The following is a 14885-nucleotide window of genomic DNA, read 5'->3' as shown; positions in this document are numbered from 1 at the left end:
GGCTGGACAGTGAGGAGGATCCCCGCAGAAAGATCCACGGGACAGGGCCACCTTCGTGCTGATGGCCACTCAGCAGCAAAGGGGAAAACAGAGTGACCGTGGTGTCCCTTGGGTCCACAGCTGGCACACAGCCAACACTCACAGCGCAGTCTCTTAAAAACAAGCCAAGGTTAGAGGAAGACGCTGGAGAGGACACGTGGTCAAGGGAGGCCTCAGAGACCCGCAGAGGCCCATCGGGAACGGAGCCCGTAGGTGGCGCTGTGTGTGAAGGGACAGCCTCGTGGCAGGGCGGATCATCTTGGGTGTGAGCATCGCTGTGCTGTCTCCACAGGGCAGCCCTGTCTCTGGCCTGCACACTGAACCTTCGCAGATTCACCGCCGCCTGGACCTGCTCCATGCTGCAGATGTTGGGGCCACATGCAATAAACCCACCCCAACACGAAAGTGTTGTCTGGGGAAGACTCCCTGAGCACCCCCAGACCCCGACCCGCTGAGCGCCAGGCTCAGCCACGCCACTCGCTGGGGAGCATCCCAGCTTCCCCCCGGATGGCAGGGCTGACCAGGAGCCGCCCTCACCAGGTTGCCCGACACGGAATGGCTAGCCCAGGAGAGGACCGAGGTCAGGACTCAAAGCACAGTTTCTGCTGAGTGTGTGTTGCTTTCCCACCATCATGAAGTCAAGCTGGGGCCCACCTGTAATCCAGGGGTCAGTGTGGGCTTGACTCAGGGAAGCAAGGGGGCTTGGCGGGGTGGTCTGTGTCCTTGGGTCCCCTCTGCTGTCCACTCTGCTTGCCCGTGAGGCGCTCCCATGATCACAGGGACAGCTGTGCTCTCTGGCCTCAGGAGCACCCACCACCGACCCCAGCGGGGCCCTCAAAGGTCAAGGCAGGAGAATCGCGGTGTCCCCACTTGGCCCGCAGAGGGCAGGCTGGGTGGAGGGACCCAGGGGGACTGCCTGGGAAGGCCTGCTCCGACAGAGGCCACGGCCTCCCAGAGATGGTGGGGTGAGGGGTCTGGTTGGCAGCCACTCTGAGGAAGTGTCCCCTACGCCCCTGGGGACTGCCACAGCTTGCTCACACAGCCCCACTGCAGCACCCGCCTCCTGCCTCCTGGATGCGGGCACCGTGCTGGGCACCAGGACCCACACCGCACCAGCCACCGTGAACCAGCAGAGAAGCCACTGCAGCCCAGGGCCAAGCCCTGGAGGGAGTGAGCCAGGGGGCGCCTCCTGTGGGGCAGGCCTCTGGGGACAGCCACTGTTGTCTGTCTCGTGGACTCTTTACTTCGTGCCCTTATGCCCACGCCTAGTTCCCTGTGTCTCCGTCAGCTGACCCACTGCAGTGACCAAAAGACTTGACAAGAACAGGTGGAGGAGGAGAGGTTAACTTGGGGCTCATGGTTCCAGCGTCTCAGTCCATAGGCAGCCAGCTCCTTCGCTCTGGCCCAAGGCGAGGCAGAACATCATGGCGGAGTGTGGTGGGGACAGTAGCTCCGGACTCGGCTACCAGGAAGCAGAGAGAGTCCTGCGACCAAAGAGCAAGGCCCCAGGGACCCACCTGCTCCAGCCACACCCACCTGCCTGCTCCACCCAGGCTGTCCCTGTCAGGGGTCAGTGCCCTGGCAGGGCCACGGCTCCCGCAATCAGCCACTTCACCGCTGACCCTCCTTCCTTGGCACACATGAGCTTTGTTCTTTCTTTATACCTTTATTTGACTCATTTATTTCTCTGTGGTGCTGACGATGGAACCCAGGGCCTTCCACGTGCCGGGCGAGTGCTCTCCCGCTGACCCCAGCCCCGGCCCCCCACGTGAGCCTTTGGGGACACCTCACATCTCACCCCGGTGCCCTGTAGCCCCCTCCATCGCAGCGGCCCGTTTGTTACAGGCAGTGACCCCCTCTTTGCTCACCTCCTTGGTCTCTGCGCCGCATGCTCTGCTGCCCCGGGGTCCCGCGGGCCATCCAGTCGTCTCGGCTCCCTGGGCTCCTCCTGGCTGGGGCACTTTCTCAGACTCTGTCCTGATTTTGATGATCCTGAAAGTTTTGAGGAGTGACAGGATTTTATAAATGTCCCTCCATTGCCATCTGTGCCCTGTTTTCCTCAGGGTCAGACTGAGGCCGGGGGCTCTAGGAGGAGGCTATGGAGCCCTTCTGACCACATCCTGTCCAGGTCACCTGCCATCCGCACGACTGGCCGCTGTGGGTGACTGACCACGCCCACGGGGACTCTGCTCTGGGACTGTCCCTTCCTTTCCCAGGCTCTGGGAAGGAGGTCACGATGGTGGCTTCTCTCCATTTAGGAAAAACAAATCACATAGAAGTTGACTCCACTGTTCCCACAGCACAGACCTCCTTGGATCTTGGTGATGTACACGCAGCTCACAAGGTGGCCGTCTTAGCCACCTGAAGGTAACCCGAAGCCCACTAGGACCCGGTGTCCACCCAGAACGCTGTTTTTAAATAGTTATCTATGTTTCAGCTGTGGTTGGACACATGCCTGGGTTTCATTTATTTCTATGTGGTGCTGAGGATCGAACCCGGGGCCTCGCACGTGCCGCGCTCTACCGCTGGGCCCCAGCCCAGCCCCACCCAGAACGCTTTGCACCTTGCAGAACGGAAGCCCCCGGAAGCCCGCACCCAGGAAACACTGCCTTCTCCGGCCGGCCCCTGGCGACCCCGTCGGCTTCCTGTCTCCGTGAGCTGGACCGCGGCCCAGGACAGGGACGGTGCCCTGCTCACCTTTCCGCCCAGCCGCTCGCGCGGTTCAGTATTTCCTTCCCTTCGTGGCTGGGCAGTCCCCTGGATGGAAGGACCACATCTTGTCCATCCATCCGTCTGTCAGTGAACATCTGTGCTGCTCCCACCGTTTGGTTGCTGGGCACATACAGCCGTGAGGTTAATTCCTCAGGGTCCACTCTAGGAGCGAAGCTGCTAGCCACGTGGTCATGCTCCATTTAGCGTTTTGAGGAGGTGCTGGGCAGCTTTCCACCGTGGGTGGGGGTCTTAGGTTCCGCCAACGGTGCAGGAGGACTGACCCCTCATGTCCTCGGCAGTGGGAGGTGACAGTCTGTTCCACGTGAGTCGGTGCGCCTTTTAAATGTTCTTACAATTCTATTTATTTTTTGAGGAGGTGTCCCCATCTCTAGGTGGCAGATAGGGACTGGGAGGCGACTGGGTGCGATGGTTGCGAGGGTCATGGCCTGTGGCAAGAGGAAGCTAGAGGGCTCATCCCCTCCTGCGGGCACACACAGGGACAGCTAGAAGGGACGACACAGCTGGAGTCTCCCGTCTCCCCCAGGGAAGGTCCTTGCCAAGAACCACAGTGGCCAGCACTTGAACTTCAGCCTCCAGCTTAGGCCACCAGCCCCTGGGATCCACCCTGAGCTGAGCAGGCGGGTGGTGGGTGACGCACTCGGGTGGTTCAAAGCTCACAAGGCACAAAACACATCAGTGAAACCTCCCTCTGGCCCACCCACACAGGTCCCTCGGGGAGGGGACATTTGTACTGAGACCCACCACAAGACAAACGGTCACACGAGAGAGTGTTCCAAGCAGCAGGAAAAGCAAGTGCGAAGGCCCAGCCGTGGGCAAGAGGCTCAGGAGCTGGGAGGCTTCAGGGTGGCCAGGCAGGAATGGCCACCGAGAGCCTGGGCCTGGCGATGGGGGCAGCAGCCTCTCGGGGCCTCCCAGGGGCCTTGGAGGCCGCACGCGGTGATGATGGACGCATGAGCACGGATCCAGACCGCAGTGTGCATCCGGCTCCATCCTCCCTCGGGGCAGGACACCCCGCCCCCTGGTGGGTTTCCAGAGCCGTGAGGAAAGCCCCCACCCCGACTCGGGTCTCTGTGACACCCCCAGAGCCGTGCCTGGCGCATGAGGCCGCTCCCGGCCTCATCATCCCAGGGCAGATGGCACCCGGCACTTCACACTCCGAGGGGCAGTGTCCAGTGGGAGGGGCGAGCTGCTGCTCCAGTGTCTGCTTCACCTGGGCCCCAGCAGACCTCCCCTGTGTCTCGCTGGCCAGACGCTTCACCACTCTCCAGCTCTTGAACCTCAGAGGCCAGAGAAATGGGTCAAGAAGGCCAGAGGCCCAGAGGGCCCAGGTTCAGCAAGGCAGCTCCCCAGAGCTGACCTGTGGTCAGGGGCCTCCTCAGAGGTGTCCAAGGTGCTACTGCTGCATGGGCCTGCTCTAGGGGGACAGAGCAGCCTGTGACCAGAGGGCCTGTGCAGCCCCAGCACCTCCGCAGGAGTCTGAAGGTCGGTGGCACTAAGTCAGCAGGGACCCAGGGCTCAGCTGAGAGTGGACCTGAGCCCAGGGGCTGGGTGACCTGTGCAAGCACCTGCCAGGTATGGCTTCCAAGGGGTCCACTGCCAGGCAGGACTAGGGAGGGAGCAGCCTGGTCCTCATGACCCCCAACACGTGAATCCTGGGGTTGGGGTCCTGACACCAACGTGACCTGCGAGGCAAGTCCCTCAGGGGTCTGGCCTGCGTCCCCCGTAATGCTCCTCAGATGTCACCCTCCAGCCTCCTCCAAGGCCCGAGGCCATCAGAAGCCTGCCTGGGCAGAGATGTGCCCAGCCAGCAGCCACGCCAGCTCCCGGGAAGACAGCCCGCCCCTCAGCAGCCTGCCCGGGACACGGGTCTCCCCGGCTGGCTGTGGAACTGTCCCAAGACCCCACCCAGCCATCTCCTTCTCCAGCAAGCTCCCCAGCCCTGGGCAGTGAGGTCCTGTAGGATCTCCAGCCTGGGGGACAGAGTGAGGAGTTCATCTGACTCAAAAGCCACTTCAGACCAGCCCAGCAGAAAAGGAAGTGCATTGATTCTTACAGCTGCCAAGTGCAGGGTATCCTTCAGGCGTGGCTAGATCCAGACAGGACCAAGGGGCAGCATCTCTTTGCTTTAGTTCTACCTCAGGGCAGGTCTGGGCCAACAACCTCCTGTTAGCAACCGTGGCAGAGCCTGAGGTTCTCTGTACAACAGTTTTAACCAGAGTTTCAGAATTGGGTCTCCCTGACTGTGGGTGAGCTGGTTCAGGTCACATGTCTATCCCCAAAACAAGAAGGACTGGGCTTAGCTCTGCTGGGCTACATGGCATGAGGATGGGATGAGGGGGCAGTCACCGCTGGCCACACAGCTGGCCACGGCATCCTTGCTGGCTCCTCAGGAGATGACTGCTTCACGGGCAGGGACGGCGCCCCCTAGTGTTGCCTGCAAAGGCCAGCACACAGCAAGGGTCACAGCAGACCCTTGGTTTTCTCAGGGCATTGGCACGTGCTGTTCACCCTGCTAGGAACGGCCCACCCTGCTGGCGCTCCTCCCCACCTGTTTAGACACACACTAGACTGTCATTCTCTCCTCCCTGCCTCTCTCCTCTTCTCTTTCTATGCTCTACCCTAGGGAAATTCTTCAAAGCTCTTCTCCAATTCACTGATTCTCTCTTCAGCTGTTTAATCCATGGAGTTATAGTTTCAACATTTAATTTTCATTTGTAAAGTCTCTCTGGTTCTTATTCAAATAGGATTTTTCTTTAGCAGACTCTTCTTTTTGATCTTTTTTCTTTCTTTTTTTTTTGAACTGGGGATTGAACCCAAAGGTTCTTCACCACTGAGCCACATCCCCAGCCCTTTTTATTTTATTTATTTTGGGGGGTTACCAGGGATTGAATTCAGAGGCACTCTGATGAGACCAATAAACTTCATCTCCAGCTCTATTTTTTTTTTTTTTTATTTAGAGACAGGGTGTCACTGAGTTTCTTAGTGCCTCGCTTTTACTGAGGCTGGCTTTGAACCCACGATCCTCCTGCCTCAGCCTCCCAAGCCACTGGGATTACAGGTTGATCTTATTTCTAATTCTGTCTTTTACTTTTCTATTTCAAATATCCAAACATCTGAATTCTCGGGTCCATCTGTTCGCCATGTCTCTTGACTCTCATGGGCCGTGTTCTTTGAGTTTGGTCTTTTCCTTTTTATTGCAAGTTCATTTTTGGTTGCACTTCACCTGTGAGAATCCTGAAGGCCTCAGTGGGTCACTGACCTCCAGAAGGGACTGTCCATTTTCTTCTGCTGGTTTCCCGGGAGCTGGCGTGGACCCTCAGGGCATGCTCTTAATCTGGGACCGTTTGCCGTAGGATGGGGTCTCCCTGTCTAACTTCACACTGGGAGAGGGAACAGGGTCTCAGGGAAGTCACCCTTTTACTGCTCCCACCCAGAGCTCCGAGGCAGACACCTGGGGCTCCCTGGGGGCTCTGTACGGGGACAGGCAGGTTGGGGGACCCCTCACTCCTGCGGGGAGGCCCCTGTGAGGATCTCCGGTTGCTGCACATTTTTGGTCCAGTCCCCTCCCCTCTGCTGGGCACTTTGTTGCCCAGGGAGATGCAGGTGGCCGGTGTCCCTGGTTCCGCTGTCCTTGGGTAGTTGAGTGTGTTCTGGAAGGGGGGCCTCTGAGCTGGGCCATGGGGTGGTGTCCACTGTGGACTCTGCCCACGGTCAGGTAGCCGATGCGCTTCAGGGCGTCTGCTCACCATGCTGCCAGCAGGGTCAGCTTGTCACCGGCTGGGGTGTGGTGTCGTGGCGCTGACGGGCTCGCCTCGGGCAGGTTTTCCACGAGGACTCAGAGAGGAGGCTCCTTTCTGCGGCCAGCGCTGGGGACAGGGGTTGGCTGTGCCTGCCCGCCCTGAGCTCTCAGGCTGAGGCGAGCCTCTGCCAGCTTTGGGCCCTGCAGCAGCCCCCCTTGCTGTGATCCCCCGGCCCTTCTGAGGACCGGAGGGAGGCCAGGGACGGGCCTGCTGCAGAACGGGAAGAATGGTGGGCACCGAGTGGACGTGCGGGAGCCCTGTGGGTGGTGGCGTGCAGGGGACAGGCCAGCTGTGCTCCTGAGGTCTGCAGCCCTCCTGCCCTCCCCTCCCATCTCAGGTACACAGCCCCGCACTGTCCACGCCCAGCTGGCCCCGGCCAGCCTTGCTTGGGCCTGTACCTCTGTGCCCATGCAGCTGCCTCCTCCCCAAAGGCGGCCTGGCCTGATCATCCCCAGAGCGTCCACTGCTCTCTCCTCTGGGCTGACCTCTGCTCAGGGCCGCATGGTGCGGGGAGCTGGTGTGGACCCTCAAGGGCTCTTGTGAGGACAGACTCCCTGGATGGACGTGGAGCTGTGGGAACACCAACCCTGTCCTGAGTGTGCAGCGTCTTTCCAGAGGCTGGAATGCCCAGCTCCGGGCCCATCCCTCAGGCCCCCACCCGCCATTTGGACTGACCCACCTGCCCTGCCCAACCTGGACATGACCACGCTGGAGACCGGTGTTGTGGTGGGACGTCAGGGTCCCCCAGAAGCTCACGTGCGGGATGATCTGCGAGGGCTCGAAGGGGAAATGATTGGTTGAGAGGGCCTTGACCCGTCGGTGAGCGGACCCCGATGACTGAGGGGTCACTGGAGGCAGGTGTGTGCCTGGAGGAGGTCCCCGAGGACGAGCCTGGGGGTGTGTTGGTCTCTGGAAAGTAGAGTCTGCTTCCTGATCCCCCCGTGGGCAGCTTCCCTCGGCCACGCCTCCCTGCGTGATGTCCGCCTCCCCGGAGCCCTGAGCAGTGGAGCCCCCTGTCCCTGGACTGAAACCTCTGGAACAGGGAGCTCCCGGAACTCCTCCTCGTCCACTGTGCTGGTCAGCTCTTCCAGTCACAGCGACTCAGCCCCCGGGGAGTCCAGCAAATGTCCCCGGGACAGAGGTTGCCCGGGACCCCCGAGGACCTCCTGGGCTGGACGGGGCTGCTGGGCTACATCCTGCCCCATCCTGCCGGGTACTCAGCCTGGGATACTGTCCCCACGGATGCTCCTGGTCACTGCCCTGGGGATATCCCGGGGTCACTGCCCTTGCTGACAGGGCAGGGCCGTGGGGCCCTGCTGGGCTGCTTCTCAGGCTCTAGGTGGGCGCCCTGGGTTCCATGTGGATCCTGACCTGGGCCCATTTCCCTCAGCAATACCCCGCCCCCCCCCCCCCGCCTGCCTACAAGCCCCGTGGACCCCTCTTCACCCCTCAAGCCCAGTCACCCCGGAAAGCTTCATCAGCTCTCTCCCGCCTCACCAGGGAGACCCCACTTTCAGGCCACCCGAGGCCTTGGTTTTACCCCACCAGATTTTCACTAACGTGTGTGCGTGTCTGCCTCCCCCCAGAAACAGAACTCAGAAACAGGAGGCCAGCACGGAGCGTGGCCGCGACGGAGCAAGGAGGCCACTGACCACTGACAACAAGGAGGCCACTGACCTCCGGGGAGCGTCACTCAGGAACCCTGGTGGAGGTCCGGGGGTCCCAGTGGAACCCTGCAGAAAGTCAGCCTTGGCAACGTTCCCAGCCTCCACTCTGGAACAAAGGCCCCGTTTCCTCCAAAAAAGATGGGCCAGGATGACCAGGATGAACCCGGGCACCTGCCTCCCGTGACAGCACAGCCGCCTGCTCTGGCCGAGGCGTGGGCACTGGCTTCTCAGCAGAACCAGCTCCCACACAGTGGGGGACACAGCGGCCCCCAGAAGGGGAAAAGGCCAGGGTCCCCGAGAACCTCCAGGAAGGAACGTGGTCCTGCCAAGTCTGACTTCAGCCTCTGCAGCAAGCCCACGAGGCTGACCGCCCACCTAGGACCACGGTGGCCATCTCTAAGGGTCAGCTACTGAGCTCGTGGGGTTTGTTACATCGGAGCAGGAACAAGTGCCCGGCGCCTCCCGGGGGACACCGACTCCCAGAGAGGAGAAGGACCTGCCCAGCCTACCGCCAGGCCTCCTGGCCACTGCCCAGGGTCCCCGCCCGGCCCACCCTCCTTGGAGGACAGGACAGAGGCGCCGGCACACAGGTAGTGCCGGCCCTGAGAGGCCAGAAGCTGCGGAGCCCGTCGCCGAGCAGCCTCAGGGAGCTGGGGGCCAGGGCGGGGGGCTGTGTGCGGAAGCCAGGGAGCGACGGTGGCAGAAGTTGGAAGCCAGTGCCCTGCCAAGAGCCCCCTGGGGTCCCCACGTCCCTGCAAAGCAGGTGGCGGCAGGCGCCCATGTCAGCCTGGGTCCAGAGAGCACCCAACGAGGCCGGCGGTGGCTCTGCCTATTTATAGAGCCTCATCCATCTTCCTGCCTTTGATCAGGGAGGGCCGGGCTCCTCGGAGGCTGCAGATCTCAGCAGGCCCTGCCCCGAGAGCCTGCCTCTGTGGCAGGATGGCCCCCCTCAGCCAGGGTGGGGCCAGCGCTGGGGCTGGGGAGCACCTGCGCCCAGCAGATGGCCTCAGGCCACCTCAGGCCACCTGCCAGGGAGTCTCCTGGAGGAGGGCTTCCGTAGGCCCTTCTCCCCGGCAACTCTGGCAACCAGCCATCTGGGCGTCTGTGGCCCTGGGGCTCCTCTCCTGGGAAGCCACTCGGGTCTCGGTCCTGGGTGCCCTCCCTCCCCCCACCCACCATCGAAAGTCCAAGGTTCCCACGCTCCCTGGCGTTGGGGCTCCCTCCTTCAGAAGAGCCCTGCGCCCAGGCCCTGGGGTGGGCACAGAGGCGGCCAGCGCCTTCACTCCCAGGGCCAGGCCCCTCCTGCTGGACGGTGTTCCATGCCCAGCCCCCACTCCCTCCGGGTGACCAGAGCCAGGAGGCCTGTGTTCTGTCCCCGACACGTCCTCCTAGGGCAGCTGGACCCTGGGGAAGTGTGAGTGTCAGGGCTGGGTCTCCCGGGCTTCCTCAGCCGCTGCTCCCTGGACTCGAACCCCAAGGCATTTGCCCTCCCTGCTCCATGCCTTGTCCCCTGGGACTGGACACCAGGGCTCTGGGAGGGGACCTTGGCCAGGGGGAGGCAGAGCATCAGGACTGGCCAACAGTGACCGAGCACTGCGGGGTTTTCTTTCTAATTATTTGAAGAGACCTAGGATTTGGGCAAGGTGTTCACCTGGCCTGAGTCTCGGGGTCTCCCTTGACCACTGTAGAGCCACTGGGATGATCCTCCTTGCCCTTGGGCACCTGTCCCTGCCCCCACACCCAGGAAGGGTCTGAACATGGAGTAAGAAGTCAGCAAGGAGCAGGCACAGCCCTCCGGAAGGGGGGCGCACAGATGGGACTCCTGGGGGGACCTTGGGCCTTTCCATCTCTGCCTCCCCCATGGCCCCTCCTGGGCTGTGCACACAGTAGGTCTCTAACTGGGTCCTCAGGTGAGTCCTGATCTGACTCCCTCAGGCCCAAGGGGAGGCTTCCTGTGGAAGCACTGGGTGCGAGGCCATGGGGGGAGGAAGGGACGGGACTTGCCATGCCACCAGGCCGCCTGCGAGGCTGCCAGACAGGGTGACCCTTGCTGTCTGTTTCCTTCTCCCCTCAGGTCCCGCGGGCCTGCTCCCAAACTCCAGCCCCAAGCAGCCATTCCTCCACCCTTCATGGTTCGTCAGCCCCAGGAGGAGGCACGAGCGGGCTCCCTGGCCTCTCGGCTACTTCCAGGAGCCAGGGTGCTGGTCTGGAGGCGCGGGCCTCAGTGCCACCCTCTGTCCTCAGCCCTCCCAGCACGTCCCTGGGGGCCTCACACAGCACTCTGCACTCACCCCGCTCCCAAACTCCTCCTGCCCCAGGGCCTTTGCAAGGACTGTGCTCCCTCAGCTCCCTCCCTCAGGCTCTCCCCTCCATGGTCTGGCCAGAGGCCTTCTCAGAGCACCACCCCACAGTCCTCCTGCCACTCTCTGTGCTCTTCTGCATGGTACCATTGAACCCAGGGACACTTTACCACCGAGCCTCTTCCCCAGCCCTTTTTATCTTTATTTAGTTTGCTAAGTTGCTGAGGCTGGCCTGGATCCTCCTGCCTCAGCCTCCCGAGGCCCTGGTGTTCCAGGCGAGCACCCCCATGCCAGGCTCTCCCTGGGCTCTCCCTGGTCTTCTCTGTGGTGTGTCCCCTCACCTGTGTCGGTTCTCCCCGAGAACAGTAACCCTGGAGGACACGGTGCTGCCCTTGTGCACCTTGGTCTTGAATGAGTATCCAGTGAATGAAGGAAGGCTAGCGTGTGGCGGTGGAAGCCAGGCCGAGGGCTGTGGCTGGTTTGCCACCAGGGCTCCCTGAGCAGCCCAGCGAAGGCAGGCTATGGCCCTGGCCGGGGGGGAGGGGGGGGCAGCCTGCTGCTGGGGTGTGGCTTGGCACATGGCTGTGGGGCGGCCGTCCTCCTGTCCAGAAGACTCGGGATGTGCCTGGAGCAGGCCTGAAAGCCAGGCCACTGGCCTCTCTGCCTCACTTGATCATCCTGACTCAGGACAACCTTAGCGTCCCTCCCTGTGCCCAGTGAGGTCCAAGGAAAGTCCCCAGGGAAAGTCCCCTGCAAGCCATTGATGACAGCATGGTTGTAGCTACAATGCTAAAACATGAAAGTAAAGAAAAATTTCAAAAAAGTTTTCTGTGTGCAAGTTTGTCTCGCCTTTTCCCCCACCCAAAAGGAAGGGAGGTTTTCAAAATAATCAAAAAAGTGGAATCAAGCCAAAAACCCATTGACTGGAGGCTGGATAAACCAACCAGGGTGAATCCACAGCATGGAACATTACTGAGCCCGGAAAAGGAGGGATGCGTCATTTCATGCCCACTAGCGGCGGCGTGCGAGTCGGGCACTGCTAGAAAGCAGTCAGGCACAGAGGACGAGCCAGCGATTCTGAAACTCCTGGAAGAGGTGCAGCCACAGAGGCAGAGGGGAACCAGTGGTTTCTGGAGGCCGAGGGGGCGGGCCGAGGAGGAGGGATGACTCTGGGTTTCTTTTTGGGTGATGAAAACGTTCTGGAATCTGCTGGTAATCGTTGCACAACTTCGTGTATCTACCTGAAGACCCTGAGCTGGGCCTCTAGGAAGGGCAGAGTTCATGGTTTATATAAAAAGGGAAGAGGATGAGTGTCAGGAGGTGATCGGTCAGCAGGGCCCCACATTGACTGCATGATAGTGTGTAAGGGGTCGTGCAACACCAGCGGGCACAAGGACCGTGTTGGGCACGGTGGCCTTGGGGAGCCTGGGCGTCTCTACTTGGCTCTGTGACCTTCCCTGTGGCCACCCAGCTGTGCCCAAGTGCGGCAGCCAAGCCCTCGGTGTTTGTGCTGGATCTGGTTCTCCTGGGGAGGGCTGGGAGCGCACTGCCCCCGTGAACTCCGTGCCCTCCTGGTCTTGGTTGGCTGCCACGTCCCCAGTGGAACCGGCACCCTCACCCTGCAAGGGGCTGAGAACATGGGCAGGAACACGGGCAGTGGGTTCAGGAGGCGTGTGGCTGGCACTGCCCAGGGCAGCGGGCGAGCTCAGAGTCCACGCTGACAGTGTGTGCTGCTCTCAGCGCCAGGACTGCGGGTCTCTGCCACCAGCCAGGGGTGGGTAGGTACTTTGGGGCAATCTTGCAGGGGTACACATGGCGTTTGGCCACTAGGGGTCAGTGTAGCCCCAACATGGGCCCCTTGCGCACTGGGTGCTTGGTGCTGATGGGGGCGAGAGGCACCAGGTGGGTGCTGTGCAGGTGAGGGACACCTGTCTTCCCTCCCCACCCAGGCTGCCCACAGAGGCACGAGGGCAGTTCTGAACATGAGATCGGCACCCATCACCTGCATTCACCCCATTTCCAGAGGGCCTAGGGTTGAAGGGCAGCTCCTGTGCATGCCAGCCAGGGGTCCTGGAGCCTTCCAGAAGCTTCCTGGAGCTTAGACTTCCCCAGTGATGGGCACAGGTGGGTTGGGTGCTGGCATCTCAGAGTCACCTGAGGGAGCTGAGCCCCAGGGAGGGACTTCTCCAGGGCCCAGGGTGGCCACACTCTGCACAGGGGCAGGAATTGCGGCATTTGTTATTTCTAGACGGATTCTGGCACCTTTCAAGCAGAAGAATACTGTCCTTTCTTGTCATGGTGCTGTCCTGGTATCTCAGGGAGGTGCTGATGCAGGAGACAGACTCGATGAGGCTCTGAATCCCCTGGCCCCTCGCTTGGATCAACATCCTAATTAATTCAAGCCTATGCTTTATTCCATGATTTAACTTCATGATTTTCCATGAGCCGGGCCCACCAAAGGTGGGGGCCTGGGAGGGGCTCCACCTCTATTCCCTGGGGGATCTTCCGAAAAGGGGCAGAGTGGAGCCCCGCCTGGACTTGCTCTGCTGGGTGGTTTCTTAGGGCTCCTCACTGTTTAAAACCTAGCCCCGGAATGTGTTGTGTACCCAACAAATTCTACAACTCTCTTGGGTTCTGGTTTGAGCCCCTGAGAAAAAGCACTCTAAGCTCTCTTAGCTCACATAGGACACTAAAAACCTAGAGTTTCTGCATTATTACAATAAATTCTATTTTTGGGGGGGGGCGGTATGGGGGATTGAACTCAGGGGCACTCAACCACTGAGCCACACCCCAACCCTATTTGGTATTTTATTTAGAGACAGGGTCTCACTGAGTTGCTTAGTGCCTTTCTTTTGCTGAGGCTGGCTTTGAACTCACCATCCTCCTGCCTCAGCCTCCTGAGCTGCTGGGATTACAGGCCTGTGCCACCACATCCAGCTTCTATTTCTATTTAAAAAAACACTCAAGTTCATGTGAAACACTTCAGGCAGCTTGCAAAATAGAAATATCAGATCCAGATCCCTGAGCTCCTGGGAATGGTGGAAAAGTGATTCCAGGCACATCAAACACCATGGGACAGGTGTGGTGGCACACACTTCTAATCCCAGTGACTTGGGAGGCTGAGGCAGGAGGATCTCAAGTTCAAGGCCAGCCTCAGCAACTGAGCAAGGCCCTAAGCAATGTAGTGAGGTCCTAAGCAACTTAGAGAGACCCTATCAAAAAATAAAAAGGCTGGGGATGTGGCTCAGTGGTAAAGCAACCCTGAGTTCAATCCCTAGGACAAAAAAGTCCCTTCAACGTAGTGTGGGTCCCTAAGTGAGAGTCAGTGAGTCAGTGGGCGGGCCCTGGTCCTTAGAGATGGTGGGCATGTCCTGCTTGGAGCCACCCCACGGCTCATCTAAGGAGGATGGTGGCCTGTGCTGGACGGGGCCACTCCACATGCCATGTCCCTTCATGGAGCCCCATGTTTCCCCTCCCCTCTGTGGGCCTCAGCTCCACTTTGTGTACGCATGCTGGTTGGACTGGACCAGTGCCCAGCACAGACCACTTGGGCCACTGGATAAACGCTGCAGCTCCTGCGGCTCCCCGAGGAGAGCAAACGACTGAGCTGTTAACTTGGAATTCGCTGCTGTGCTGGGTAACAGCCGCAGAGAGATGGCAGGAGGGGAGAGGCTAGGGTCCCCACAAGCCAGGCCTGCGCCAACCCCTCATGCAGGGCCTCTTCCATCCTTCACCAACACTGGGAATCCAGCACTACGGTCACGTTCAGGCAGAATGAGAGGGTAGGTAGGCCTGCGCCAAGCTCACACTAGTCCAAACGATGCCAACCACTTCAGATTTGTAATTTTACTTTATTTTTTGTGCTGGGGATCAACATCAGGGACTTGCAATTTGGGAGGCTAAGGCAGGAGGATCAAAGTTTGCAAGTAGTAAAACACCCCTGAGTTCAAGCTCCAGTTCTACACCCACACAAAGGAAAGAGAGAAACCAGGGCCTTGCACACACTCTGTCACTGAGCTTTCTGTCCTGTGGATGCCACCGGACACCTTGCAGCCCCACCAAGCACGGCAGCCCATCTTTCTATAGCACCCCCTCCTCCCTTTAAAACTGTGGACTTAATATGGTGGACCCCACGGTGGACTCGGCTTGCCTGCACCTGGGTGTGAATGGGATCCTCTTCTGCTTCTACCCTTTGCAGATCTGTTAGTGAGGTTGGGCCATGTGTTCCTGTTTGGCCCCTAGGACCAGGAAACGGTGTCTGGGCTGTCCCTGTGGTTACCTTGCAGCCTGCAGGTGTCCTGTTCCAAGGAAAGCATGCCCACACCGGAACCCACTTGCTGTATTTG

The 14885-nt window shown here is 60.3% G+C and overlaps 1 protein-coding gene across 1 annotated transcript in view; it reads right to left on the bottom strand.

The window, feature by feature from the left end:
* Positions 1 to 2005, bottom strand: part of GRAMD4 (GRAM domain containing 4) — a 91085-nt gene extending 89080 nt beyond the window's left edge. Inside the window, exon 1 of the mRNA XM_081309240.1 lies at positions 1908 to 2005. The gene's annotated coding sequence lies outside the window, so the exon portion shown is untranslated. The remainder of the gene's footprint in view (positions 1 to 1907) is intronic.
* Between the last annotated feature and the right edge of the window lie 12880 nt (positions 2006 to 14885).

The sequence above is a fragment of the Spermophilus citellus genome (genome assembly GCF_964194105.1).
Source record: "Spermophilus citellus genome assembly, chromosome: 10".
Classification (NCBI taxonomy): domain Eukaryota; kingdom Metazoa; phylum Chordata; class Mammalia; order Rodentia; family Sciuridae; genus Spermophilus; species Spermophilus citellus.
Note: the sequence above shows the minus strand (reverse complement) of the source record. Positions and strands in the feature narration are given on the sequence as shown.